The sequence below is a fragment of the Panthera tigris genome, chromosome D2, assembly GCF_018350195.1.
Source record: "Panthera tigris isolate Pti1 chromosome D2, P.tigris_Pti1_mat1.1, whole genome shotgun sequence".
Lineage (NCBI taxonomy): Eukaryota > Metazoa > Chordata > Mammalia > Carnivora > Felidae > Panthera > Panthera tigris.
Window position 1 is genome coordinate 2,496,562 of NC_056670.1, and position 27,972 is coordinate 2,524,533.

The 27,972-nt window shown below is 39.4% G+C and overlaps 1 long non-coding RNA gene across 2 annotated transcripts in view; it reads left to right on the forward strand.

Annotated features, from left to right (window-relative positions):
* Positions 1 to 12,787: 12,787 nt before the first annotated feature.
* Positions 12,788 to 27,972, forward strand: part of LOC122231935 — a 33,030-nt gene continuing 17,845 nt past the window's right edge. The window contains exons 1-2 of one of the 2 annotated variants that reach the window (XR_006209233.1): positions 12,788 to 13,008; positions 27,153 to 27,914. This is a non-coding gene — a long non-coding RNA (uncharacterized LOC122231935). The remainder of the gene's footprint in view (positions 13,009 to 27,152; positions 27,915 to 27,972) is intronic. The other variant, XR_006209232.1, reaches the window with a different exon arrangement.

A 27,972-nucleotide genomic window follows, 5' to 3' on the forward strand; every position in this document is an offset into this window, starting at 1 on the left:
TTCTCTCTCCGCTGCTCCTCTGCTTGTGCTCTGTCTCTCTCTCTCCCTCTCCCTCCCTCCCTCTCTCTCTCTCTCTCTCTCTCTCTGTCTCTCTGTCTCTCTCTCTCAAGATAAATTAACTTTGGAAAAATTAAAGGAAAGCTTTGATAACAATTGGTTGTGATCATGTCATTTATTATAAAATATACAGAATTCAGAGTAAATTTTTTTGGCTGTTAAGTAATATTTTTGATACTTTTTGTATTTATAATTTACATATCTCTAGTCTTTTATTTATTAGCATTCATTTATCTTCTTTAGTGAAAGATACCAACTCAAATATTTTGATAGGTGGTAAACTCTGAAGCTTTTTGACAGACAACTTAATACAAGTCTTGTTCTTCTAAAAGTCTTGTAAATTACCATTAGGCTGCCACTGAGAACCCAGACTCTCCCGTTTTGGCTTTGCTGTTTTTGGTGTGTGGCTCTCTTCCTCAGACTCACAAGGTAGCTTCTGCACCACAGAATTTTACCTGTGAATCGTACACAGGACGGAAGGCAGAATCTTGCCGCCAGCAAGATGAGCCCATCTCCGAGTAAAATAACCACTAACGTCCAAGGGAGTTCTGCCTAGAACCTATTACCAGGTGAGCCTTTTGGCTCAACTTGTGCAGGCAAGTCGAGGTTATCAGAGCCGTTAACCAAGTAAATGTCATTAGCAAAAATAGTTCATGAATAAGTTAAAACGGCATAGTAGATAGTCATTGGAAAGTCGAAATGTCTGCCATAGAGAGCCAAAGAAGAACATACCTGCTGTGTTCCCGGGGTCAGTTGGTTACACAGAGAAATGCTGAGTTAGATATTTTATTCAAGTTGTTAAGGGAAATGGAGAAAATATTCCTGTTTATAGTTTTATAATTTATAGCTACTCTATATTTCTACTTCCTCTTTGGTCAGTGTGTTTTTCTGTTTCTTTCATTGAAAAATGTTTATTTACTTATTTTGAGAGAGAGAGAACGTACAATTTGGGGAGGGGCAGAGACAGAGGGAGGGCTAGAATCCCAAGCAGGTTCTGCGTTGAGCCCTTTGCGGGATTCACGAACTGTGAGACCATGACCTTAGCTGAAACCAAGAGTCAGATACTTAACTGACTGAGCGACCCAGGTGTCACTCTGTTTCTTTTCATTTTGCAATCTGATGATAGGGTGGCTTATAGTCTTAGAATTTGCAAGACTACATACTTAACTGGATTATTATTTTTTAAAGACAGTTGATTTCTTATAAACCTCACGTGTACACCTCAGTGATTTACGTTATAAACTAGGAAAACTATTTTCTGTTCCATAGTTAGACAGTTATTGCTATTTTGGCTATTTTATTATTTTTCTGGAATTGTATGTATATTGACAACTTATTTAACCAGATTATGGATACAACTGTTAAGTGATGGAAATATCTCCAATAACAAATGATGTCATTTGTTTCCAGAACATGGGACAGTTTGAGTCCCCCTCGGCAAAGGTATATATTTTCCTGTCTTTAGAGGTTGGAGAGAGATTCTAACCCCAATATCTATGGGCCTACATACAGTCCTATCGCAGTTAAAGAGCACACCGGAAGAACCAATATGCGATTTCATATTGATCGTTGTCCTTGAACACTGTCAAAGGGATATGTAATCACCTGCCGTACTTTTTGTTTTTGTTTTCTTCATCCCATTTTTCTTTTGTTCATCATACAGATCCCAACCACTTTATTCAACATCCCTGAGGAAAGTTCTTTGCGAGTCCTCTCCTGCTTACCTCAGAGATCCCCTTTCTCTTTCCTCCTGAGTCTCCATCTGCTCATCTGAATATCCAGTGAACCCTGGTACTCCTCTGAGCAGTTGGTGGCAGATGGTGTGGGGGCGCTGGGATTAGAGAATAATAAATATGCTTTCCGTGCCCCACAGAGGAAATAAGCTAGGAAGGGTCAGATGTTAAAATATCCTCCCGTATTATAATTTGTTCAAGGTCAGTTATTTACAGACTTCCACAAAGAGATGTCTTCTGTTTATATATGCCACTTAAAAATAAGGTTGCTCTCCTTATAATCCAAATGAATTTTTTCTTTTTTCCCTTCTCCTTATCAAGAACTGCTCTAATTTTTCTCACACAGCTCCAGATATGCTTTTGGGGAAAGAAATATTGAGTTTGTTACGTCTTTTTATAAAACTTGGAGTACTGTAATGAATGCCCACATTAAAAGTTAGTTAAGCAATATATTAAAAATGAACACTGGCAAATGAAAATAAGTTTGAGGCAAGTAACTATATACCCATCTTTGTGAGAAGAATATCAACAACCTCTCACAGATTAGAATCTTGTGATATTTGTTTTGGGATCTTCCAAAAAACGATGACTGATTTTAATCATTGACAATAGCAACAGGTCTTATGGTCTGCACGACATGCTCTTACTCCCAAACCTAGTTTGGCTCTGACCCTCTTCCGCAACAACATCATCCAAGGAGACGAACCGTATCTGCATCAATCTTGTGTTTGTTTTTTTTTTTTTTCCCTAAATTCTTTTCCTCTATCAGGTAAGATTATCATTAGATATGCCTGCAGGTGAATAAATGCATCTCCACCTTAACCTTAGCCCCTCCTAGGATGACTTTGGTCATTTATAGATCAATACTTTTCCCTTCATTTCTTTTTTTTTTCTTTTAATGTTTATTATTGAGAGACAGAGAGACAAAGCATAAGCATGGGAGGGGCAGGGACAGGAGGAGACACAGAATCTGAAGCAGGCTCCAGGCTCTGAGCTGTCAGCACAGAGCCCGACGCAGGGCTCAAACTCACAAACTGCGAGATCACGACCTGAGCCGAAGTCAGATTCTCAATTGACTGAGCCACCCAGGTGCCCCCCTTCATTTCTGTAATAGATAGCACAATACTTAGAAGGATGGACAGCAGGTGGGATGGGGATGAATCAGTAAGTAGGCTCCAAGGTAAATATATAAAGAGACAAAGATGATAGCTTTGTTGGTGGTTCTCTTTACATTCATTGCCTTGGGCTATAGTCACAGTGAGGGTTTGCATGCAGTGGTCTCCTTGTCATAACTCTTACAAATACATCCTGCCATCTCTCATGTGTAGCACGAGGTTTCACCCTTATGTGCGAAGAATAAAACCTCTGAATACAATAAAAGTCAGAATGTGGCCTTCTTGAATAATTGCTTTCCTGTGCAATGCTGTTAAACTGGATTTGTTGTCCACAAAAGACATGCCCTGAAAAAATATTAGGGGGGTATAAAGAGACGATAGACCTTTTGCTCTGAGGAGCAGTTCCTCCCGTAAGCTGACTATAACTCTTCTAATGAGCTTAGATTTGCTCAAAGACACTTCCTTTTTGCAATTTGCACAACCATTTATTTTTCTCCCTTAATGTTGAATGATTTACAAAAAAAAAAAATTAATGTAGGGGATTAACAGGGTGTATTTATTTCATTATTTTATTTTCAGAATCTATATTAAAATACAGAAAGCATTTTATTGTCGTCTGCTGAAACAGCTTTATGTACTTTGTACATGGAAGAGTTGTCCACAGAAACTCTCTAGTGGAGGATCTGAAAAAAGAAATGGAATGGGGGTGGGGGGGGGGGAAAGGATAGGCAGATGAATAGATAGATGGATGAAAACGGGTGTTATTATATATGCATTCTTTCTGTGTCCCGACTCCCATTTTGTTCTCTGAAGACAGGGACTATGGAATTTTATATCTGAATACTCAATATCTAGTCACTAATATGAGCACAAGAAACGTTTAACAACTAAGTAAGAAAGTGTGACAAAAAATGAACTACCCATTTTCTGCAGAGCCATTAGGGGAAATCTATTCCTCTCTTACCCAAACTATTTCAGCAATTCCCTGTTTTCCTTGCTTTCACTTTTAATCTATATTATTTTTGCCATATATCAGTCAAAATGGTTCTTTTAAAACAAAAACATAAAATTATACCCTGGTCCTGCTCTCAGCCTTGATAGCAATTGATACTCACTTGCAGGGCATTGAAAGCGTTCTATTGTACAAAGAAAGAAATCAAACAAGGCAAAGTACATACTTAGCACTATTGGGATTTCTGCTTCAAGAATGATGGAGTAGACACACTTTTCCCTGTTCTTTCCACTAAGCTCAACTAAAACCATTAGGATTGTACATAAAATGATAATAAGATACTGAAAAAAGGAGGGAAGACTGCAGATAATCTAGTGATCTCAGTACCCAAGGAAGAGCACCATGATGAGTTTCCGCATTTACCTTTTATATTCCAGATGTGTATTCCACGTCTGAGATAAAAGAAACCAACTCATAAACACCAACAAGTACAGGTGAGAGAAACAAACAAAATGTTGCTCTCTCTGGCCAAAAGAAGAGGAAAGAGACAGCTTTTAGACAGGAATCACTCTACTTCAGCCAGAGTCACAGAAAAACCTCTGACCTCATCACCGTAAGTGCCCGCGAGGGCTAACTAAGGACTCTAGAATTCCAAATTCTCCAGGGTGTCATAGGCAGTGCAAACCCCGCCAGCCCCAGCAGGTACACACATGCGTGGGCACACACATATAGACATAGACATGCACACACACAAGTGTGTTATCTGGGAAGGCAGAGAAAGAAGCTGGACCTTCATTCCCCCTCAGTAGTAACAGGGCACCGTTTCTATTCTTTCCCCCTGCTTTCTGGGTAGTGTCAGAGGAAGACTGGGGAACTAAGACTCTCACCATACTCAGCAATAATGATGTCACTGTCTCCAAGTGTTAGTGGATTTCACCTTGTGAGCTATAATGACACACCCCTCTCAATTCAGTGGTATAAGCAGAGACCTAACAGGGAGATGGAACTTGGACCCTCACCCAGCTTTAATGAAAAGCCCTGCTCCCTTCAGTAAAGATCACTGAGTGGGGATGGCTAAGCCTAGTTGGCAATCATGAGGCAGCACCTTTTACCTGTTGGAGGAGTATCAAGGGAAACCAGCTAAACAAAAGGTTTGAAATGATCCAGAGTCTCCTAACCTACTACCTACAATGTCCAGGTTTCAATTGAACATCTTTTGTTGTATTAAGAATGAGGAAAACCTCATCTTCAATTAAGAAGACAATCAAGAGATATCAACACCAAGATTGCAGAGATGGTAGAGTTATCTGACATAGATTTTAAAGTAGCCATTGTAAAAATGCTTCAACAAGCAATAATAAACATGCTTGAAACAAATGAAAACATTAAAATGTCTCAGTAAAGAAATAGAAGATGTAAAGTTGAGCCAAGTAGAAATTTTATAGCTGGAAAATATAATAACCAAAATTCAAATGAAACAGAAACAATGAACCTGAGTAGGTAGGTTCAACAGTACAATGGAGACAGTGGAAAGAATTCATGAACTTGAAGGTAAAACAATAGAAATTACTCAGTCTGAACAAAAATAAATAACTGGAAACAAAACAAATAATACAATGAACAGGCTGTCAAAGAAATGAGAGACTATAACAAAAGATTTCATTTTGTGTCATTGGAGTCCCAGAGGGAGAAGAAAAGATGGGAAGTCTTAAAAAAAATACTTGAGGGGCACCTGAGTGGCTCAGACAGTTGAGTATCTGACTCTTGATTTCGACTCAGGTCATGATCTCATGGTTCATGAGTTCGAGCCCTGTGTTTGGCTCTGTGCTGAAAGTGTGGAGCCTGCTTGGGATATTCTCCCTCTCCCTCTCCCTCTCCCTCTCCCTCTCCCTCTCCCTCTCCCTCTCCCTCTCCCTCTCCCTCTCCCTCCCCCCTTCCCCTCCCCCCTCCCCCCTGGCTTGTGTGAGGGCTCCCTCTCAGTAAATAAATTTAAAAATATATACTTCAGTAAATAATAGCTGAAAATTTCCCAAATTTGGCAGAGGAAAAACTTAAAATTTAGAGAGCTTAATAACATTACAAGAGGATAAATCCAAAGAAATCCATACCAAGACACATTTTAGACAAAAGTCTGAAAATTAAAGACTATGGACATGAGAATACATCTATATATTTTTGTTTGTTTTTGTTCTATTTTAACAGAACATAGAAAATATCAGTTTATTATTCAGAAAACTTTAGGCTCCTAATTCCCAATAAAAATTCCCTATTTTTAGGCTGTCCTTTAAATTCCTCCAATGTGACCCTAATTTTTTTTTCTAACTTTTGGTCACAAACTTGAAGCCCCTCCTCTCCCTCTCTGGTATTGGTCTCGCATTCTATCTTAAGCATGCCCGTTACTTAACATTCAGCCCCAAATAAACAAAAACGATACGTAAGTCATCATGACCTCTCATAATTACCTATTTTATCCTAATTCTGCATATCCCGAACTTCTTCATTGACCTCCCTCTTCCAAAACCTGATGGTGATTATTGGCAGTAGCGTTCTCTTGGGTCTGACATGCCTTTTTTCTACTTGCAGTGCCAATACCTTATCTCAGGCTGTTGAGATGTTGCCTTTCCATACAATTTCAAATTAAATGTCATGTATACACTGTTAGATGATTGGCCCTGTGGATACTTATAAATACTTTGCCCTTTCTCTATAGGAATCATCATATACTATTTGACTTTAGTCATTATTTGTAATTCTCTTTTACAGCTTCTAAGTTTAACAAGCAAAATTTGCATGTACTTTTTTTTCAAGTTTATTTATTTATTTTGAATGAGGGCATAAGTTGGGTAGGGGCAGAGAGATTGATGAAGAGAGAGAATTCCAAGCAGGTTCCATGTTGTCAGTGCAGAGGCTCTGACATGGGGCTCAATCCCATGACTAATGAGATGATGCCCTGAGCTGAGATGAAGAATCACACACTCAACTGACAGAACCACCCAGGCACCCCTTTTGTACTTCTCTACCTACAGTCCATAGTACCTCTGACATGGTTCCTTGCACTAAATCTTCCAATAAATTCCTTGTACTATCTAAATCTTCTAATAAATGCTTAGCAGATTTCTTAAAGACTTAATAACACATCACTCACTGCCAAAGCAGTTATTTTCCTATTTCAAAATCATATCCGTATTTAATTTCTCATTGTGTGTGGCTAGTCTCTATGATTAATCCTCAATTGTGTGCATATGGGAACCCTTTATTATATTTCATGTTCCTCACAGCATATTGCAAGGTAAAATGCTATTAATTAGCAAACATGGGCAGAAGTCTTCTCAAGGTATGAGGAATTTATTTCTATGAAAATAATTAGTTTTCAGTAGTTGAAAGGTATTGAAGTACGGTGTGATGACCTTACATGTTCTGACCTATAGCAACATTGTTATAGACGCTTCAGGAAATGATTTCCTTCTAGTCATAAGTTTATCCAGTTCTAGTCACAGATTCCATTTGAGATATCAGTGTTTCCATGCATAGTGAATAGAACAGGTTCATAAATACTTTAAATTAAGTACAATATTCCATTCTTTTTCTACACCCAGTAAGCATTTTTTTTTACATATATGGTTTTAATCCAGCTGAACTAACATTTAGCAGATGTCGACAGCATTTGACTTTTTATTATTATTATTATTCCTGCCTTTTCATTCCCTTCACCCATTTCTTCTACCTCCCCTACCCCAACTTTTACCAAGCACAGGTTTATGGGAAACAGCTGCAGAGGTTTGACAGGAACATCTGCAGCACTAAATGCATATGTTATAAATACAAAAGTCACAAACCAACAATCTAAGTGCTTTCCTCAAGAATGTAAAATAAATAAATCACACTATCTAAAAGAAGCACAAGGAAGGAAATAATGTAGAGTAAAAGTTAATAAAATTGGAAAGAGAAAAGTAAAAAAAAAAAAAACAACAGGTCCTTTGAAAATATCAACAAAATTGACAAGTCTTTAGCAAGATTGGTAAAGAAAAAAATATATAAATTAGCCATTTCAGAAACAAAGAAGGGAGGACCACCACGGATCTTCCAGACATTAAAAAGGTAGTAAGGGAATAATACAAACGACATAAATTTTACAAACTAGGTGAAATAGACCAATTCCTCAGAGAACACAAACTACCACAATTTATCCACAGGGAATTACTTTCCACAGGGAATTAAATTACTTTAATAGCCCTATACCTCTTAAGGAAACCAAATTCATAAATAAAAAGTAACTCCCACCCCGCAAAAACATCTTTGTGTCCAGATTGTTTCATTGGAGATTTCTACCTAATTAAGGAAGAATTAACACCAATTGTCTAAAGACTCTCCCAGAAAATAGAAGAGGAAGGAACAGTCTCATTTCATTTAATGAATCTCGCATTACTCTGATACTAAAGCAAGGTGAAGACAGTACAGACAAAACTACAGACAATATATGTCATAAATACACAAAAATTCTTAATGTTTTATATCATGGATGAAAGCCTGGTTCAACAGTCAAAAACCAATCCAAGTAATCTGTTACATAACCAGACTAAAGAAGAAGCATTGTGTGATGATATCAACTGATGCAGGGAAAAAAATGACAAAATTCACATCAATTTATAAGAAAAATCAGAAAAATAGGAATAGAGGGGAATATGTGCAACATGAGGAAGATCATCTGCAGGAACCCTACAGCCAGCACTGTGCTCGATGATGGAGTGAGAGAGGCATTTCGTATGAAAGTATACACAGGTGACAAGAGCGTGAGAAGATGTTCAACACTTCTATCCACTAGGGAAATGCAAACTAAAATCACAATGAAATAGTTCCATGTACTTATTAGAATAGATATCTATATGTCTATAGATCTATATCAGTCTATCATCCATCCATCCATCTGTCGCTCCATACATACATACATACATTTGTCTCTTGCTCCGTCTATCCATTTGTTTGTCCATCCATCCATCCATCCATCCATCCATCCATCCATCCATCCATATATCTTTCCCTGATGAGAATATTGAGCAATATAGCCACTCTGGGTAATAGTTTGACAGTCTCTGAAAACAGACACAAACAAAAAACATGAAATCTGCAATGATATTATGACTCATTAGTAATTTCACTCTCGGACATTTATCTGAGGTAAATGAAAACTCACATTCGTGCAAAAGCCTGGACGTGGATGTTTATAGAAGTTCTGTTCATAACACCTAAAGCTAAAAACAACACAGATGTTCGGCAACAAGTGAGTGGTTACAAAAGCTGTGATGTAGCCAGACCAAGGGATCCTACTCTGCAGGAAAAAGAGCAAGCTGTTGACAGGCACAACCCCGGGTGAAACTCCAGAGAATTATGCTAAGTGAAAATACAATCTCAGAAGGTTGGATACGGTAAGATTCCATTTAAACATTCTTTAAAAAGGGGTGCCTGGGTAGCTCAGTCGGTTAAGTGTCCAACTTCGGCTCAGATCACGATCTCACAGTTCATGGATTCCAGCCCTGCTTTGAGCTCTGTCCTGACAGCTCAGAGCCTGGAGCTTACTTTGCATTCTGTGTGTCTCTTTCTCTGCCCCTCTCCCCTTGCACTGTATGTCTCTCTCACTCTCTCAAAAAATAAACATGAAAAAAAAATCCTTGAAATGATGAAATTAGAGCACTTGAGAGAAGTTTTGTATTTGCCAGTGAGGAGTGGGGGTGCGATCAGAGCAGATAAAGCCATAAAAGAGCAAGATGCAGGATCTCTGTGGGGACAGAGATGTCCCTTATCTTGAATGTATCAATGTCAATATCGTGGATTTGTTCTTGTACTTGGGGTTTGCAAGAAGTTACCATTTGAGAAAAGTAGGTAAAGGCATGCGGGATATCCCTGTATTAGACCTTACAACTGAATACCTAGCTGAGATTTAAGATTTATCTGTAAATGTAAGTTTATCTCAAATCGAAAACTTTTAACAGGAAAGTTGAATGATAAAATGACTGCTCTCTCTGTCCTACGTGGACACAGTCATGTTTGGATACGATGTCGGGTTCACTGCAGCATGTATACATCAGAGGGAACCGTCAAAGGGCAAAGTCAAGAGGCGTGGGCTGTGGGGACGGTGGGATGAGCCACTGAACTGAGGCACCCTTGCAGCCACTCCTGTCTCTATCCTGCCTCTGGCTATGATACAGGTATTTGATTTTGTTTTTAAAAAAGAGGAAGAGGAAGAAAGAAAAAAAAATATTATTGGAACATACATGAAATGGCCAAAAGAAAAAGGCTATCAATGCCAACTGTTAGTGGCATGTAAAAAGTACAGCCAGTTTTGAAAATTACTTGGTGTGTGTGTGTGTGTGTGTGTGTATACACACACACACACACACACACACATATGTATATATATACATACATATATATGTATATGCATACATATATATGTGTGTATATATACACATATATACACACATATATATGTGTGTATATATACATATGTATACATACATATGTGTACATATGTACACATCCATATATATGTATATACATATATATGTATATATACATACATATATATGTGTGTATATATATACACATATATATACATATATGTGTGTGTGTGTGTATATATACACACACACACATTTAAATGTACTACAATATGACCTAGAAATGATACTTCTGTGAATTTACCCAAGACAGATTAAAAACATATTCACACAGGCTTCCAGTTATGGGATGAATAGTCACAGGGATAAAAGGTACAGCACAGGGACTATAATCAGTGATACCTGAATAGTGGAACATGGTGACAGTAGTTATACCTATGGTGTGTCAATGAAAAATGAACAAACCTTTTAGAATTAAAACAATAAAAGGGAAGAGAGTTCTATTCCAACTCAAGTTAGGACAGTTGCCGAGGATACACAGTCTTCCCAAAGGGAAGAGTGTTCTGGGGAAAGAGCGTTTGGTGCAGTGGTATATATGTTTTTGCAGAGAGTTACAAATCATCATGACAAGGGACATTCCAGAAAGTTAGAGACATTATCTTATGTTTTTAGTACATGCAGGGCTGTATGACTTAAATCTTATGGGAACCAGGGAAGTTTCTTTTTCTTGCCTTGTGTTCAGAATGCTCCTTTTTTGGTTATTGCTTTATTATTAAATTATTCATTTATTTTAACAAAACAGACATGCAATGTGTGTTGGGACAGAAATGGAGCCCATGCTGTGAAGTTTTGCCAAGTCATTCTGACCTTGGTAAATGTTAACGTATAGTTTCCCTAGTTGCCCAGGAGCAAAGCCCACAAACATTAAAAGTCGAAAATTTCCTTCATCAGGTGGACATGAAATAATGTATAGACTTGTCAAATCATTGTGTTACACACCCGCAACTAATGTAATATTGTGTGTCAACTATACTTCAATAATAGTATTAATAGGTATACACACACACAGATTTGTATGTACATTTTCATAGCTGCTTTGTTCATAATAATCTCAAAATTTAGGCAACCCAGATGTCCACCAATAGGTGAACAAATACACAGATGTATCTGTACAATAGAATATTATTCTGCAGTAAATAGTAAGCAAATGACCAGCACACATAGCACTATAGATGGATCTTGACAACATTGTGCTGGGTTAAAAAAGACAATCACAGAAAGGACATTCTGTGTGATTCCATGTATATAAATTCTGGAAACTACAAATTATCTATAATGACAGAAAGTGGATAACTGGTTCCCTGCAGGAGCTCTCTGCAGACAACTTTTGGGATAATGAAAGTATTCTATATCTCAGTGTTGTCACTAAGATACACACACACAAACACACACACACACACACACATATGCCAAGTAATTATGTGTGTGTGTGTGTGTGTGTGTATATATGAGGTATATATGTGTGTATGTGTGTGTGTGTGTGTGTATATGAGGTATATATGTGTGTATGTATATGTGTATATGTGTGTATATATGTGTGTGTGTATATATATGTATATATACATACATACATATATATACACATATATACACATACATATATATATATATATATATATATATATATATATATATATATATATATATATGGTGTGTGTGCATATACATGTCAGAATTCTTCGAATTTCACACCTTAAATGAGTGTGGTATATTGTACTTTAGTGCTTTAATGCTTCCATGAAACTTACCTTAAAGACTCTGTGGAAGTCCTGGAAGGGATAATTCTAGACTGGCCTCTAGCATCTGCCAGATCACATCTACTGAGCTGGCCGACCGAGGGAGTTGCGGTATCATTAGTCATTAGGGAAATACAAACTTCCCCATGTGTTGTGGCTACACTGGTCACAGTCAGAAGGTAGTCACTGGGCTTATTTAGTCCAATAATATATTACTGTACTTGCAAGTCAGGGAAGAGAAGGCTGCTTCATGCTTGGCAATTACTTCTCAACACCCACAAAGGTTGTGGTTGGATAGGTAGAAAACTCAGTCTCCAAGTATGAGATGCATGGGTAAAATGCAAGATACCTCGTAACATTTGAGTTTAATATAAGCAGTGAATACTTTGTTTAGGGTAGATAATTACCAAGTTGTGCTATAAATGTACTTAACACTAAAAAACATTATTTATCTGACTCAAGTATAACTGAGTTTCCCATATGTTTGTTGGCTAAGTTTGCTAACCCACTCCCAGGTGAGGCTGGCACCATCTACAAGCAACAACACCCATCCTTATTTCCAAACCTCAGCTCTCAAGTAGGTGCATCTAACTGGGAAAGCATTGTTTGCATACAGTCTTAGCTGCAAGGCAGGATAATGGCAAGATAGAAGTGATGGTTTCCCAGGCTTTGCATCATAATACAGCACAATAGAAGTCTGTTAGAATGGTGCTGAGGAAAACTAGGCAACTACTGTGTCCCACCCCTACCCCCAAACCAAATGCTTCTCACCCCTTAGAATAAAACCCTAAACTCCCTCAGGCCTGAAGGCTGTTGAGGGAGTTTGAAGGCTGCAGAAGCCCTCAGTCACTTCCTTTATGACAACCCCAACCAACCCAACAAGCCCATTGTCCTTGCTGCTGTCTTTGAACTTGGAAAGCTTGCTTCTCACTCAGAGTGTATACTCTTGGTATCTTCTCAGTGAGTAACATTCATTATTTTCTCATTTCCAGCACCTAAAACCACATTTGACCTGTGTAAGCTGATTAATACATTCTTGTTGATTGAGTGAATGAATCTATTTTCCATTCATATTCCTTAGAAATTATTTCTCATTAATGCCTTAGCTATCCTCAGGGTCACTGAACCCATTAATTGTAAATTTTAATTTAAAAGTGTCTTTGGGTATTTGAGAATATATTTTAATAAGAAGCAAAGTTTTTTTTAGTTTGATTTTGTTAATTTTCACGTTTTCCAGAAGACTTTGGAGAATTAAATGTAGCAATTATCAGGGTTAAATAAGCCCAAGTCATGTATTACTTCTTACAAATATGGTCAAAGCTTCAAGATGATGGATTTTATTTATTAAATCCTAGTAACATTTTTCTACTATGTGAAAGGCTTTGTAGAACTTCATGAGGGAGGTCAGTCGCTGACCATCTTCTCCAATTTTGATATTAAATACCTGTTTATTTTAGCTTGTGTAAGACTTCCCATAAAGTAGATGTGACTGACCAAATTGGTTATAGTTTTGCTTGAAGCATTGTATTTTTTTTTACAGTGTTTTGTCTTTTGATTGAAATATTTGTAATTTACTGTGGGTGTTGGAGGTTTTTCATAAAATTGGGCTTGGAGAAATTAACTGAAGCACTCAGTTATAAGTTAAATTCCTCTTAAAATTTTAAGTCTGAAAGCCAACTAGGGACTTATTTATCTTCCTTCCTTAACTCCTTGATTTGTCATATATCCAACTCAATCTGGCCCAGTCACGTACTCAACTACCCATTTTGTATGCTAGGCAGCGTATCTTCCACAATATTCCTTTTCCTCTGGACACAAAATGCCATCCTAATTCTTCAGAAACTTGTCATTTCTCAATGTCCGCTGCTACGAGTGTTTTCATTGTCAATACTGCAAGAGGTTTGGGGGCTCTTCAAAATGTATTCTCCTTGAAAATGAAAAGCACCTTGTTAAATCCTAAGATTGGAAAGAAGCTTGGTGTTAGTTCATTCCCTTGAACATAAAAGAAAGCATTTGCTAGCGAATGCAGTTCCTCACCCCAAATCACATAGCTGGTTAGTCGCAGGCTTAGGGTTTTTGAACTACAGCCTGCTGGTCTTTCTGCCACATCAGAATGATGCTAATTTATTACATTTACAGAAATGCACTTACTTTTTATGATAGAATTATGATTTCTGTATTGCTGTGATTGATTGATTGCTCTGTGGTTGTTACTAATTTAAAGGCCCACATAGGACATTTACGAAGAGCAATTTTCTTGTTACTTCGTTATTATGCATTCTGCGTCCTGGTATGGTCATCTGTGCGGAAGGTATGGACTCCCCTATACCAAATTTTGTTCAGATGTTGAGATGCACCACAGGCTCCCAAGGGCAGGCCACCAGGAAGATCAAAAATGGCTTGAGAGGGCTTTCGTTGTGCTCAGGGCAGAGGCGGCAATGACCCACACCTGCATGCGGGCCAGCGCTCCCTGGCTGGAACCCACCACCAGCTCCGAAGGAAAGAGGCTCCTAGCTCCTTTCTCTTCTTGCCCAGATAGAAGGCAGAATGCTAGAGGGGTACCGCTGGAAAGTGCCCATCAGTGACGCATCAGAAATGAACTCATGTCCTTTATTATACCTCTGATTATTTCTTTATAATTATTAAGTATCATGGTACTAGATTTTCAGCCTTTAATATAACAATATTTAAGTAACGCATATTTTCATAATGCGATACCAAATTCAAAAGTAAATTAGTAGGCTACCAAGGATGAAACTCGGGTTGTTCAATGTTAGTTGTCTTTTCAAAATAACTGTTATTGGTTGTTTCATGTGACACAGGTTATTACAAATACCTTATATTTAAGGAAAGTTTGATTTTTAAACCTTTGAACCTATCCGTTGTCAACTTTAGCTAATAGTTTATCTGTATTTTGAAATACTTTATTGTCAGAACACTATAATGATGACATCAAGTAATATTAAAAATGCAATCTCCATATCAAAATGACAATTTTAAAATTTGTATATTTCCAAAGAATGATACACCTGATGACCTAATTTCTGAAATATCTGGACCCACCGACTAACTGGAAAATTAGCCAATTAAATGAAATCTATTTGATAATATTTTTGGAAAATCATTTTTTTCCTTCTCTTAAATGTACCACTATCACTTCCTCACTGTAGAGTTTTTAACATCGAATACTAAAAACCCAGCAAATGTAGAGAATCTCCACATTATCAGATTTCTCTTTGACCTGTAAAGGCACTTCTGTGAAAACGTGTCTTTGCCGAGTTCTACAAGGATCTTCAGGATCTGGCTCTTGCGCGTTAATTAGGATAATTCACACTGAGGACCTCTGTCCCATGACCTTGTTTCACCTGGGAGATGTGAACTAGCTAGTGTGTTGCTCACAACAGCCCAAGGATCAGGACTTTTACTCTCGCCACCTTGCATGGGGGGTATCCGCCACTTGGACGTGGTGGTTTTCCCAGCATTCTGCTGCTAAAGAAGCTGGGCTCTCATTCCAAGGGGTTCCGGCTGCAGGGGCTGTGCTCTGAGCTAACGGCACCAGTCCGCGTGGCCGACCCGCTCACTTGTGCCGCTCCCGGTGAGTCCAGCCACAGCGGCTTCTTTGTTCTTTCTTCAGTATTTCTAGCAGCTTGGTGTTGGACTCTTTGTTTCCCTATTCCTGAAACACAGACTGGCTCATTCAGACCCTTTCAGAATTTTCAAATTGCCCAGGTCCCTTGACCATCTCCCTAACAGAGCACACACCTGCATGCACATCCTCCCAGTCACTGTCCACCTTTCCAATACTGCTTATTTCAGTGGTTCCCAAGCCTCACCTGCAGCCAAATCCTCAGAGCAGGTATGTAAGATGACACTAATTCGTTTAAGAAGGTGACTGGGCAGAGAGAATATTTTAAAAGTTACCAGTAATTCCAGTATGCAGCCAGGGATGTACCTTGCATTTATTGTATATCCTATAACATGGCATATTTGTTTGTTTCTTAATTTTTTTTAACATTTATTCAGTTTTTGAGAGAGTGAGTGTGTGAGTGGAGGAGAGGCAGAGAGACAGGGAGACACAGAATCTGAAGCAGGCTCCAAGCCCTAACTCATGAACAGTGAGATCATGACCTGGCCGAAGGTGGATGCGTAACCAACTGAGCCATCCAGGTGCCCATGGTATATTTATTTGTATAGTACATCTATTTCCTCAACTGGTGTATATAGTCTAGGTGTACAAGATCACTCGCTTTTGTATTACCAGTGCCTGTATCCAAGCAGGGTGCATAAATACCTGTTAAATGAATGAATGAATATTCGTTGAATAAATAAACAAGCTTGGTGTGCAAGAAAGTCAACCAGAGCACCATTAGTGTAAGGTTACCATCAAAAATGTCAGACATGAGGATATCGCGAAGGGACAGTCTGACTTGGGGAAACGGGTGGAATTTTTTGTGGGGCTTTAGTAGGAAGGAAGCCATCAAAATAAGCTCATTTAGTTGGGGGGCGGGGAAGGGATGGGCAAGGACTGTTCTCAGAAAAGGGTGTGTGTGCAAATCTGTGGCCTTCGAGTGGTGAGCTTGGATTTTATCAGGGGAGAGGAGAGATGAGAGCTCTAGAAGCTAGTCATGGGTAAGAGAGGTTGGCGTTAGGGAAAGAGCCGAGATGACCAGGGTATGTGGAGGTCACCATCCGGAGTTCTCAGCCCTCATTGTCTCTCACAGTCCCTCTTCTTGGTCATGAGGGAAACGGAGTCTCATGTGACCTCCATCTTAGTTTGTTCAGTTCTCTAGATCCGAACCTCTCGTGTGTTTTAACAGATGACTCTTTTTGGTCTCTTGCTTCTGCACATCTTAAAAGCGAGGCATTGGATGCATTTGTTCTAGACTGTCTTTGCAAGGATGTTGGTATAGCAGATAGCCAAGGAAGAGAGTACTGTCACCTTTTGGAGCAGAGAATGGCATGCTTCCTGTCCATTTATAAAAAATTGGGGTGCTCTAATCTCAGGCTTTCTCTTCTGTAATGGAACTGTTAACTGTGCAAGTTTCCATCTGATTGCATCCGTCTTGATCCCTGAGGACTTGGGGCAAGGGGAAGTAACCGAAGTATGCTGATAAGCAGACTACTGCTGCTGCTTTGAGTAATGAACTGCCCTTTCCTCCTGACCTGGGAGTGTTTTCTGTGTTCTCAGCCATCATTCGTGACACTGTGACAGGCTAATTTGTAAGCTTGCAAGTAGGGTGAAGTCTCATTCCCTTCAACATTCTTGAGAGTCTTGGTTGTAGTCTTGGACTCTTTAGTGATGGCTACCATCGCAGCTTCCCATGGAGTCTGACTTTGTAATTGAATTTAAATCATTTATCAAGTGAGTGGCTGCACAGACACATTTACAATTCTGTAGGGAACACAGAGGTGAGAGGAGATCCAAGTAAGGCAAGAGGGAGTCCCAAAGAAGTGTAGGGCACTCGTGAGGTTTCCCTCTTTTGAGAGAGGAAGAAAATAGCAGTTTAAGGCATTGCAATGAAAGATAGACGTATGTGTGAGTGAAAAGAGAAGTAATTTCATAGGAGGCCATGTTAGAAGCATAAAAATTGTAGATGTGTTCAGTCAGAAGTAAAGTCTAACCCACATGAGGGACTTGATTTTAAAAAGAGAGCCTGAGGATTAAATACACAGAGATCTCAGCTGGCTTCGTTGTTTCCACGACATTTACCACTGCTGGCAAACATATAGGGTAGGCTTATTGTAGGATCGAGTGAGAGACGGAGACCCATAAGCACTGGGTCTGTGATGTCCTCTGTGCTGTTGAGTTAGAATCCCTAAAGCTTATCCCAATCTTTAATACACAAACAGAAAGAATGGTGGATTGTATTTAGGGAGTCCAAGTATATGGAGTTGGGTAAGTGTTGAAAGGGACAGCTTGAACTTCAGAAGACAACTTGAGTGCATCTGTGAAGGTATACACATGACAGCTTTAGTCAGATCATAAAAAAGTGTCACCCAGTTTGAAGAAGTTAGGAATTCAGTGTCCTATGAGACCGAGAAATCCACTAAGTTGTTCTGTGGTCATTGGCTGGGGAGAGTCATGAATAATAGTCTCCAACCTTTGAGGAAAGAGAAGCTTTTCATTTTATGTGATATCATGGAATGTAGATGGGCCTGATAAAATTTAAAATTCATCTTTCGAGATTCAGCATCCTTTGGGTGTTAATGCTGTCGGCAAATAGAGGGAATCAAGCCTGCAAGTTACTCAATCTGGAGAGTATGATGGAAAATGTTTGTAGTAGAAACCCTGACAGTATGGCTTTGGATAAACCCTGACAGTGTGGCTTTACTTTTTGTAACACAAGTACCTGATATCAGCTTTGATTGCTGAGGCATCCACTTCAAAGAGGCATCTGATTCATAGACAGCTGTACAAATAAACACAAGGCCAGCCACAGGACTAGATAAAGAGCCAGGCTGCACCTGCCTCAGGTCTCTCAGCCTTCTGCTTTGTTCTAGAGATCTTGGTTGATTTCAACAACTGACCATTTGGGCTGCTTGTTTTTTCTCTTCGTGAGTTTTAAATTCCCACTCGTACATTTTAAATAAAAGCAGAAGCAGAACCCCAGCTCCATGCCCCCTCTCCACACCTGGCTGTGCAGTCCCAAGTATATGGAATTTCCAGGGCTTGTAAGTAATAAACATCTCCCCCCAAATTTTCCTAGTGGTTGTTGCTGAGGACGCCTTACAATCGTAGTAAGAAGTACAAGGGCTGATCTAGTAACAACATTGGTTATGGGCGGGTTGAGACCAGCAGAAAACAGTCACCCACATACTGTGTAAGATTGGAGTCCTAAATGAATTGAATGTTTCCAAGGTTATGTTAAATAATTTGAAGAAGTAAGAGGGTATTTCTGTAAAACCTTGGGGCATAACTGTCCAGTTGATTTTCTCAGCTAAGTACAAGTAGATCCTGTAGTATGGAGAACATCTAGATCTGACACCGTAAGTAAGCACCTGTGGGGATGAAGAAAGGATATGATTAGGTGGAGGGATTGCAGGGAAATGAGGACAGTCAGTCTTCTCAATGGGCCTTAAATCTCGCACAAAATGGTAGCCGTGACAGTTTGTCTTTTTGAGGGGTAGAACAAGGATATTTTAGTCAACAGATGATGAATCCGTTTTGAAAATATGTGGATATGGTGGCCACAGTCCTGTAAGAGACTAATTTTTCTTTGGTTTTGAGATAATTATGGTAAGGGCAGATCCTGCTGAATTGGTTCAGCTTCTAGGATGTGTCCAAACTCTTAAATATATTTGGCATACGGTCAATAGGGAGGAAATTCAAGATCTAAAATGTTGAGAAGGGGAAGCATCAGGTAGTGGTTAATTAATCTGTGCCATCATTGAATTATAGACCAGTGAGTCCCTTCTGGGAGTTCCAGAAACTCCACATTTAATGGTGTTATCCCATTAACAAGGTGGATCTTGTCTCAGTTAATTTCCCAGAATGGAATAGCCATGATGGAAAACAACCATGATGGAAAAGCATGTGAATAGTGAGAGTGTTGACTAGTGCCAAGAAAACAGAAAGCAGCTAAGACGGAGGCATCAGACAGACTTTGAAATGCCTACCATTTAATTTTTTTTTTTTTTGGTTTCTTCTATGCCCAAGGGAGGAAGGCATGGTAGAAAGATGTTAAGCTTTATGGTAGAGAATGTGGCCCCAGTACCCACTAGAAATGGAAACTTTGTTTTTGCAATTGCAGGAATATGTCTCCCTTTTATATTTAGGGCAATTGTGGGAAAACTATAGTGGATAGGTTTATTTGGAAGAATGCTATGTTATATAAATTGTGTCTTTTGTGTTTTAGATTATACCTTTTCTAACCAAAATAGGATAGGTATTTTTCTAATGTTCCTTTTATTTCCAATATCAGCAAGTATCTGTGTTTAAACATATTGTTATTGTTTGTCTTGAACTTAACTATTTGTTTAATCTGAAGAGCTATTAATTTCATCAGTAATTTTTCTTATTTCTGAGTCAAAGTATCTTCCATTTCCTCAGCAAGGTCTTATAATTCCAAGTCATCAGTTGGCTATTTTATATTTTACTTTCTAACTAAATCTGTCACTCCACATTTAGGGCCACTAATAAAGAAGGAAGATAGGACAGGTGTGGTATGTTTTTCTGTATCAAGAACTGAATAATTTTGGAAGGTGTTAGTTAAGCAGTGACCGAAATTGTGAATGGAGTCATTCCTTTTCCTGTTTACAAGATTGGATTCTTCACCAATCAGTGTTCAAGAGGGTCTTCCAGATAGCTTCTAAGGAATCCTGTCCTACTTTGACACTCTTTCATCGTGCACCTCTCACCTTGGCCAACGTTTATAGCTAACAACATCATCAGCTGTTTCTCACCTCTACCTACCTTACAGACTTGAGGAGGGGATGTTGTCCAGTAAGAAGGATGTACTTAGGAAGGGGTAGAAGGAGGAAAAAGAGGAAGATCTTGTGATGGCACAAGAGGAGAAATGGCAGACTAGTAGAAAAGAGGGGGTCAAGGTATAGGGAGATCACAATGGAAGTCAATCCAGAGTTGTGTCAGGAAAGGAAAGAGATATTTGGCTCTTCTACATTGAGGTAAAGATGACTATGTTTAGAATATAGGGGCTTCACTAGAACCTGTCTTCCTTTGCCCAAAAGTCTGGGTCAATGGAGAAATACTCCACCTTAATAAAGACAGAGCCTCCAAGCATATTGTATGAACTGAGGCTTGGCTCCCTCTGCTGGGTAAAGAATACCTTCTAGCCAAGGTACCAGTCTAAGTTAAGAAGAACAGGAAATGCATGGTGGGATATGGAAATTGCCTATCAATGTAACGTTTTAACAAGCTGCAGAAGCACAGGTTGTAGCTTCATTAACTATGGTGATGCTCATCTTCCATTCCCTCCATGTCATTCTATTAAAAAAAAAAAAGATGAGGTTTTAATTTTCTTTTTTTTTTTTTTTTGAGGTTTTAATTTTCAAGGGTGGGAATGAGATATGATCAAGCTGGAGATTTTGTCTTCTCTGTGGGGGACATAGATTTTTTTATCCCGAAGAAAAGAAAGGTGGCCAACACTGGCCAGCTTCTGTCTGAGCCTCCAGGTAGACTTCATGACCTTTTCAACCCTGCTCAGGAGGTTTATCTGTATACCCTCTGTCTTCCCCTTGTATTAGAAGTTGGAAAGAAGACTTTGCGGGTGAACAGAGGAAGGGAGTAGATGTGGCTGGGTATTTTGAATTGAGTACCTCCATGGGGAAGGCTGGCACATGTCCCTCAAGCTAATGTTCTAACTTTCTATGTTCTGTGTGTTCTGGGATTCCAGTAACAATTACTTTTCAGAACTTAGGTGTAGTGATGATGTATTACATTAGTTCTTGTGGGTTCCTCTACCTTGCCTAACATATATACTTTTATTTTTTTTAACGTTTTATTTATTTTTGAGACAGAGACAGAGCATGAACGGGGGAGGGTCAGAGAGAGAAGGAGACACAGAATCTGAAGCAGGCTCCAGGCTCTGAGTTGTCAGCACAGAGCCCGACGTGGGGCTCGAACTCACGGACCGTGAGATCATGACCTGAGCCGAAGTCGGACGCTTAACCGACTGAGCCACCCAGGCGCCTCAATATACTTTTAAATCACCTCATTAAAATATTTTTTAAAGTATATGAATCTGATTTTGGCATCTGTTTCCTACTGAGAAATTGGCTGGTACTCTGAATAGCTGGTCTACCTGTGCCTAAAGTTAGTGCCGGCAGTCACTTCTAGAGGCTGAGATCATTTGAGCCAATAATTACCTTTCTTAGGTAAGGCATTCTTGTTTGTCTTCTCTGTTGGGGACAGATTTTTTCATCCATTTTGTGTCACATGCAAACCGGGAGTCCTAATCAAAATAAATTTTCATGAGGAAATCAGAATTATTTCTGGAATTCAGTTTCTGTTGTGCTATATTACCTTTGACTGGCCATTCAGTCTCTGTAAACCTGTTTTGTCATCGGCAAATTGATGTAGTTGAAGTCTGTCCTATCTAAGGGTATGTCAAGTTTTATCAGAGATTTGCCACATTAGTCATTTTAGAACAGATCAAATGTATTGAAACTTCTTTTAATTATTTCACCTGTTGGGGCACCTGGATGGCTCAGTGGGTTAAGCGGCCGACTTCAGCTCAGGTCATGATCTCACGGTCCGTGAGTTCGAGCCCTGCGTCGGGCTCTGGGCTGACAGCTCAGAGCCTGGAGCCTGTTTCAGATTCTGTGTCTCCCTCTCTCTCTGACCCTCCCCCATTCACGCTCTGTCTCTCTCTGTCTCAAAAATAAATAAACGTTAAAAAAAAATTATTTCACCTGTTATTTCAAATGGTCTTTGAGGTCCAGCTGCTTAATCCTTATATTTAATACATTTTCACCCTCAACATTAGGGGGAGCTTCTGATCGAGGAGAAGGGGATGTCCTGTTGAAAATAGCTTATGTCTATTGACAGTTCAGGCAGTACGGGGAAAGGATCACAGATGAAAGAGAAGTGTCAAAAGTGCCTCTTTGGTCACAATGTTATAGTAATGGTGAAAGTGTAGTCCTATTGTGTTAAATAAAAGCAGCTTTGATACAGAAATTGTATTTTTTTACATAATTCAAAATCGTGAATCACTTTACTTTGTAGATCTTTATAGATCATTAAAACTCTATTGTCACATAGCCTGTGAATTGTGACATGTCCACCATAGCTTAGTTGGGCTCCAGAACATCACATAATCTGTGTCTAGCAGAGATGCTGTAATCCCATACCTTGTTCTTTTGGGGAAAATACAGAATATGAAGTAGCTGTTTCAAAGTATTTTACATTTTTCATAAAACGTCTATTTTGATATTTATATATCACTTTCAAATTTGGCTTTGTCTTCAGAAATGGTAGCTAGAAACAGTCCCCAGTTAGGATTCGTCTCCACATCACCAGGGATTAAAGAAAAGCCCACCATGACTCCATTATTTGGGCGGTTCACCTGTCACGTCTGTCTCTTCCCTTAGACATTGTTATGGTGCATGTTGTGTGGTCCCTACCCACGGTTCTGACTCCGTGCCTCTTTCCTCTTGCCCCAGAACTGTTGATGCCAAAAAGAGAAACCCACATTTGGGATGCCTTACCAAGCACATACCTAGAGTTTCAGGAGCGTTAGCGATCTGTTGAATGAGATGTTGACCAGTGGAGATCAGGAGCTAACTGTTCCTCCCATAATTCCCCCAGCAAGAAGGTTCAGCAGTGTTTCATGTGGCTCAGTGTGTTTCTGTGGGATGGAGCCAACCATCATTCCTGTTGATGCCCAGCCTAGTCATGTCTCTTTGATGCCCCCCCCTGCCTCCTTCCCCCCCTGAAATAAAATATGGGTCATTCAGCTGGCACCTCAGGGTCTAGGGCACGGAGATTTTTTATTTTTAAATTTTTTTTTTTTTAACATTTATTTATTTTTGAGACAGAGAGAGACAGAGCATGAACAGGGGAGGAGCAGACAGAGAGGGAGACACAGAATCTGAAACAGGCTCCAGGCTCTGAGCTGTCAGCACAGAGCCTGACGCGGGGCTCGAACTCACGGACCGTGAGATCATGACCTGAGCTGAAGTCAGACGCTTAACCGACCAAGCCACCCAGGCGCCCCTAGGGCACGGAGATTTTTAAAGTTGTCCATAGATAGTGCTTTTTCTTTTCAATAGGTTATAATGATATAAAATGTGGTTAAGCACATATATTTACAACAAATGTTCAGTTAACAGGGAAACATCTTTCATAAGAACAATTTCGATCCTTAATTATTTTTTTCACTGTGTGGTATCTTTTATATTATAGATATGAGATTGTGAAATTCAAATCCAGAAAAGACGAGGTCTCTAAAAGGAAAAATGAAAATTGAAATGTTAAAAAGAATGAATATGTGCTAGTTTCTAATATTATTTTAAAGGGGTTTCATAATTTAAACTCTTTATTTTGAAAAATATTATAAATACAATACATGTTTATAGATAACTTCAATAATATGAGACATAAAGCAGGGAAATTATTTCTAATTTGACAATCAAGGTGTTTTTATTTTTTATATTTTTAAATTGAGTGTTTTACAAAAATAGAACCATATACATTTGTGCAGATAGATATCCTGCCTTTTTCCACACCCCCACACCATGAGCATTTTCTCACTTTGTAGAATATTCTAGAAAAGTGTAATTTTTTAACGGTGGTAAATCATTTGTTTGCATGATTTCATCAACATTTGTTTCATTATTTTACTCTTGATGAGCATTTATTTATCTTTATGTGCCTTTCTGGATATTTTCTTATAATTTTCTGCAAGTTGATAATTTTATGCCAATGTTTGAGCATCTGTACTTGTGTATGTTTGTGTATTTTTCACCTATTCTCTTCCAGAAACCATTTTTTATGTGCATGCCTTAAGGTTTATTCCACTACCAACACCCTTATGGTTATCATTCCCCAAACTCCTGTGATTCCTTCCACTTATTCATGGATAAGTTTAGCACAACACTATCCCTTTATTTTCACCACTTTTTCCTATCATTGACTTTTTTTATTTCAACATTCCTGTGGCTAATACATCCATAAACTGATTCCATTAATTCAAAAGGAATTTATCCCCATCCCTAATTTACTTGCTCAGTCCTATATCATGTCCTTCAACAATCTGTGGTTATTTTAATATTGAACCCCAGCATGTTTGAGACCTTAAAATAATTTATGCAATTGTGTCTTTACCCTCAATAATCCCCGTTGTTCCTGCACATCTCTCCTTATGCGATTTAAGATTTCTATCCCTCAGATCAAACCTCTGCTTTGGAAACACCTGAACTTACACTCACGAACAATCCCTTGCCTCGTCACACCCAAATATCCATGTTTTGCATCAGAACATTTGGAGAGAAAACCCACCACCACACCAGCCAGTATCACTCAAATTTAAAGACACACACACACACACACACACACACACACACACACACACACACATTCAGTAAGGTCCAGCAGTTTCATACGTCTTTACAATATGCTTTACTGGCCTCATAAGTGACAATTAAAGTCTTATTCTTTCCTCTACTGTTTCTTACCCCCCCCCCATTCCTCTCGTGATGGTCTTACTTTATACTACATTGAGAAGGTTTCCAGACTCCCTCCTTTGCAGTCATTAGAAGGAAAGACCAAGGAATATCTACACTTACATACAAATCAATTACGTGTCCCTTGTATTTTCAAGGGCCACTGGTGTGTTGTCTAGAAATGAATCTCCCATTTCTTTTTAACACACATCCTCCCACATCCTCCTGCATCGTGAGGCTCTTTTCCTTGTCTGATGAACCATTCACATCTACATTCATGTAAGCTCTGGTCATTCTAAGGAGAAAACGTGCACTGACTTCACAAATCCTGTTCCCCTTCATGTTTTCATTTCTTCATCTGACATGTCCTTCTCTGACTCGACTTGGCCTTCTAGATAGAGCCATCTCTCTGCTGGGTTGTTTCTGTCAAAGTTTCCAATGATGTCTGTGTTGCCAGATGTAGCAATCACTTCTCTCTTCGTATTTTACTCAATCTTATGTTTGACACATGCATTTCCTCTCTGTGTCAAAACAGACTCTTCTTCTGATATCTGTGTTGCTGCACCCTTTGAATTTTCTCGTTTGTCTCAATCTACTCTTTCTGACTCATCATCCTCAGCTCTCCTTCTGTGTCCATTCTCCCAAAGTTGGAATGGTCCAGGTCTCAGTGGTGGGCCCCCTGCTTAACTTCCATCATCTTTTTAGATCACCTTATCTAGCCCCAAGTTACTAAACTTATATCTAGCCTTCACATTGCCTTGAATTCCAGATTCCTGTATCCAACTATCGATATCCAACTATCTGTTTGCTGACTGCACATAGTCATGTGAGAGGTGCATTTGTTCCTGAAACAAAGCAAAATATTCTTTCTCTGTTTCCCCACCTCTGCTGTCCTCTTTCTCTTCCTCTTCCTCAAATCAGAACATGACATTGTCAATCCTCCCCTTGAGAAGGAATACTCTAATGAGGTGATTATCAATCTTGTCTTTCATTGAAATTGCTTTAAAAAACCTTTAAGACTCCTGGCTGCTGAGTCCCATATCCACAGCACTGGTCCACGTCCATCGAACCTGGCCACTGGGATTTTAGGATGCCCCCTCCAGGGTGATTTTAATTTGCAGTTGAGATTGGGAATCACTGTAAGGGAAGTTGAACCCCTGTCCCGCTTTAGAGCATGGATTTTTGAGGCACCAGGGGGCTGAGCCCCTAAGCCCCAGGGACTAGCTTTCTCTCCTTCCATTTGCCTCATAGAATGTAAGGTAGGACGAGGAGGCTTGGGGCAGAGGCAGATCATCTTTCTAAAGAACCCAGAACTTTCGTTTAACCTTTTTCTACTTAGCATTCCATCTCAGATTGAGTCCTGTAGCTAATCTCTGTCCAGTGTCTCTGCGCTCTGGTCTCGCTTAAAACAGCGTTTGTCTGACCCTACGCCCCAGCTTCTAATCTCACAAAATGGAGGCGAGGGGATTGATCCCTTCCTTTCTGGGTTTCAATCTTCCTAGGTTCTTCTGTCAACTTCTGTTTTGGGGGAAAACCACTAAAACATAGAATTTCTTGTTACAGTCTTAGGAAAATGGCCCTACATTTGCATAACTGAAAACTGCTCGAGGTATTTTTTGTTTTTTTTTTTTTTTTTTTCATCATTAGGAAGCACTGGAGAAAACTGCAGGGTGATTTTCTGTTCCTGCTTAGGCCTGAATTCAGCTGAACACTTTTCCTAACAGATGAGACACAATAAAAATTGACCTCTGCAGAGCAGCCCGTTTATGACACCTGCTATGGTATTTTATGACTTCCTCATCCGTTGATACCTGCTCTGTTTCAGTTTGGTTTTCTCCATTTGCTCGGTTCTATTTCCTAACAGACCTTTGCAAATTGGCTCCTTTATCCCCCTAGAAGCCCTTTCTGGTGTCAGGTACCAATGTTTGTTCCACACTGATTCTTGACTCTGAATAGTGAGAAAGACTTTTTGTTTCCCTCAGGTCATCGAGGTTCAGGTGAGGACACTGCCAGAATGCAGCTGAACCGCTCACACCTCCCAGGAAATGAGAGCACAAGAGCCTTATTTTTGAGCCTGGGAAATGGCTCCTCTAGGCCACGGTAATTGGTCTATGACCGCAAGGACCCTTGTTTTCATTTAGCCTCTAGGGCATAACATTCGGCATTTCTGCTGACAAATAGAGGCTAATAGCTCTTTGCCTGTTGAAAAATAAGGATGTTGTTGAAGGTTTGTAGGACTGGCTGCAGGTTCTGTTGAATACAGTAGAAGGCTGGATTCCTGGCAGAGTAACAGTAATGCTGAATCGAATAAAGGGGGACCTGCCTTTCCCTTCTCCATGTTGTAGCGTGCCAGCCGGGCGGAGCATGTGCTCGACATGATGTTCTGGCAGCAGAATTAACGCAGCGTGCATTTGACCTGCATCACTTCTCTTTGTCCACTGCCAGTTCTTTCTCCATCATCCCCTTGACCTTCGCCTCATCCTGATGCCTCCATCTCCGTCTTTGCACTTTGGGCACAGAATCTTTGGAACGCACGGATAGATTAGCAGACGCGTAAAAGCACATTTAGGGATTAGAAGATAAAGGAAGGTTGGTTTCCATATTGGATTGGACCATATGAAGTTCCTGCTGTTTGAATACTCTGACATTCGAAAATGACATTTAAATATCATGGAGGTGAATAAACAAACAACATACCCCACTTATTGTGAAGAATTTTATTAGACTTGAGCCACTGAATCTAGGTAAGCTAAAGGTTATGTTTCTGTAAAACGGTAATGTTAATAATAATACATAAGCCAT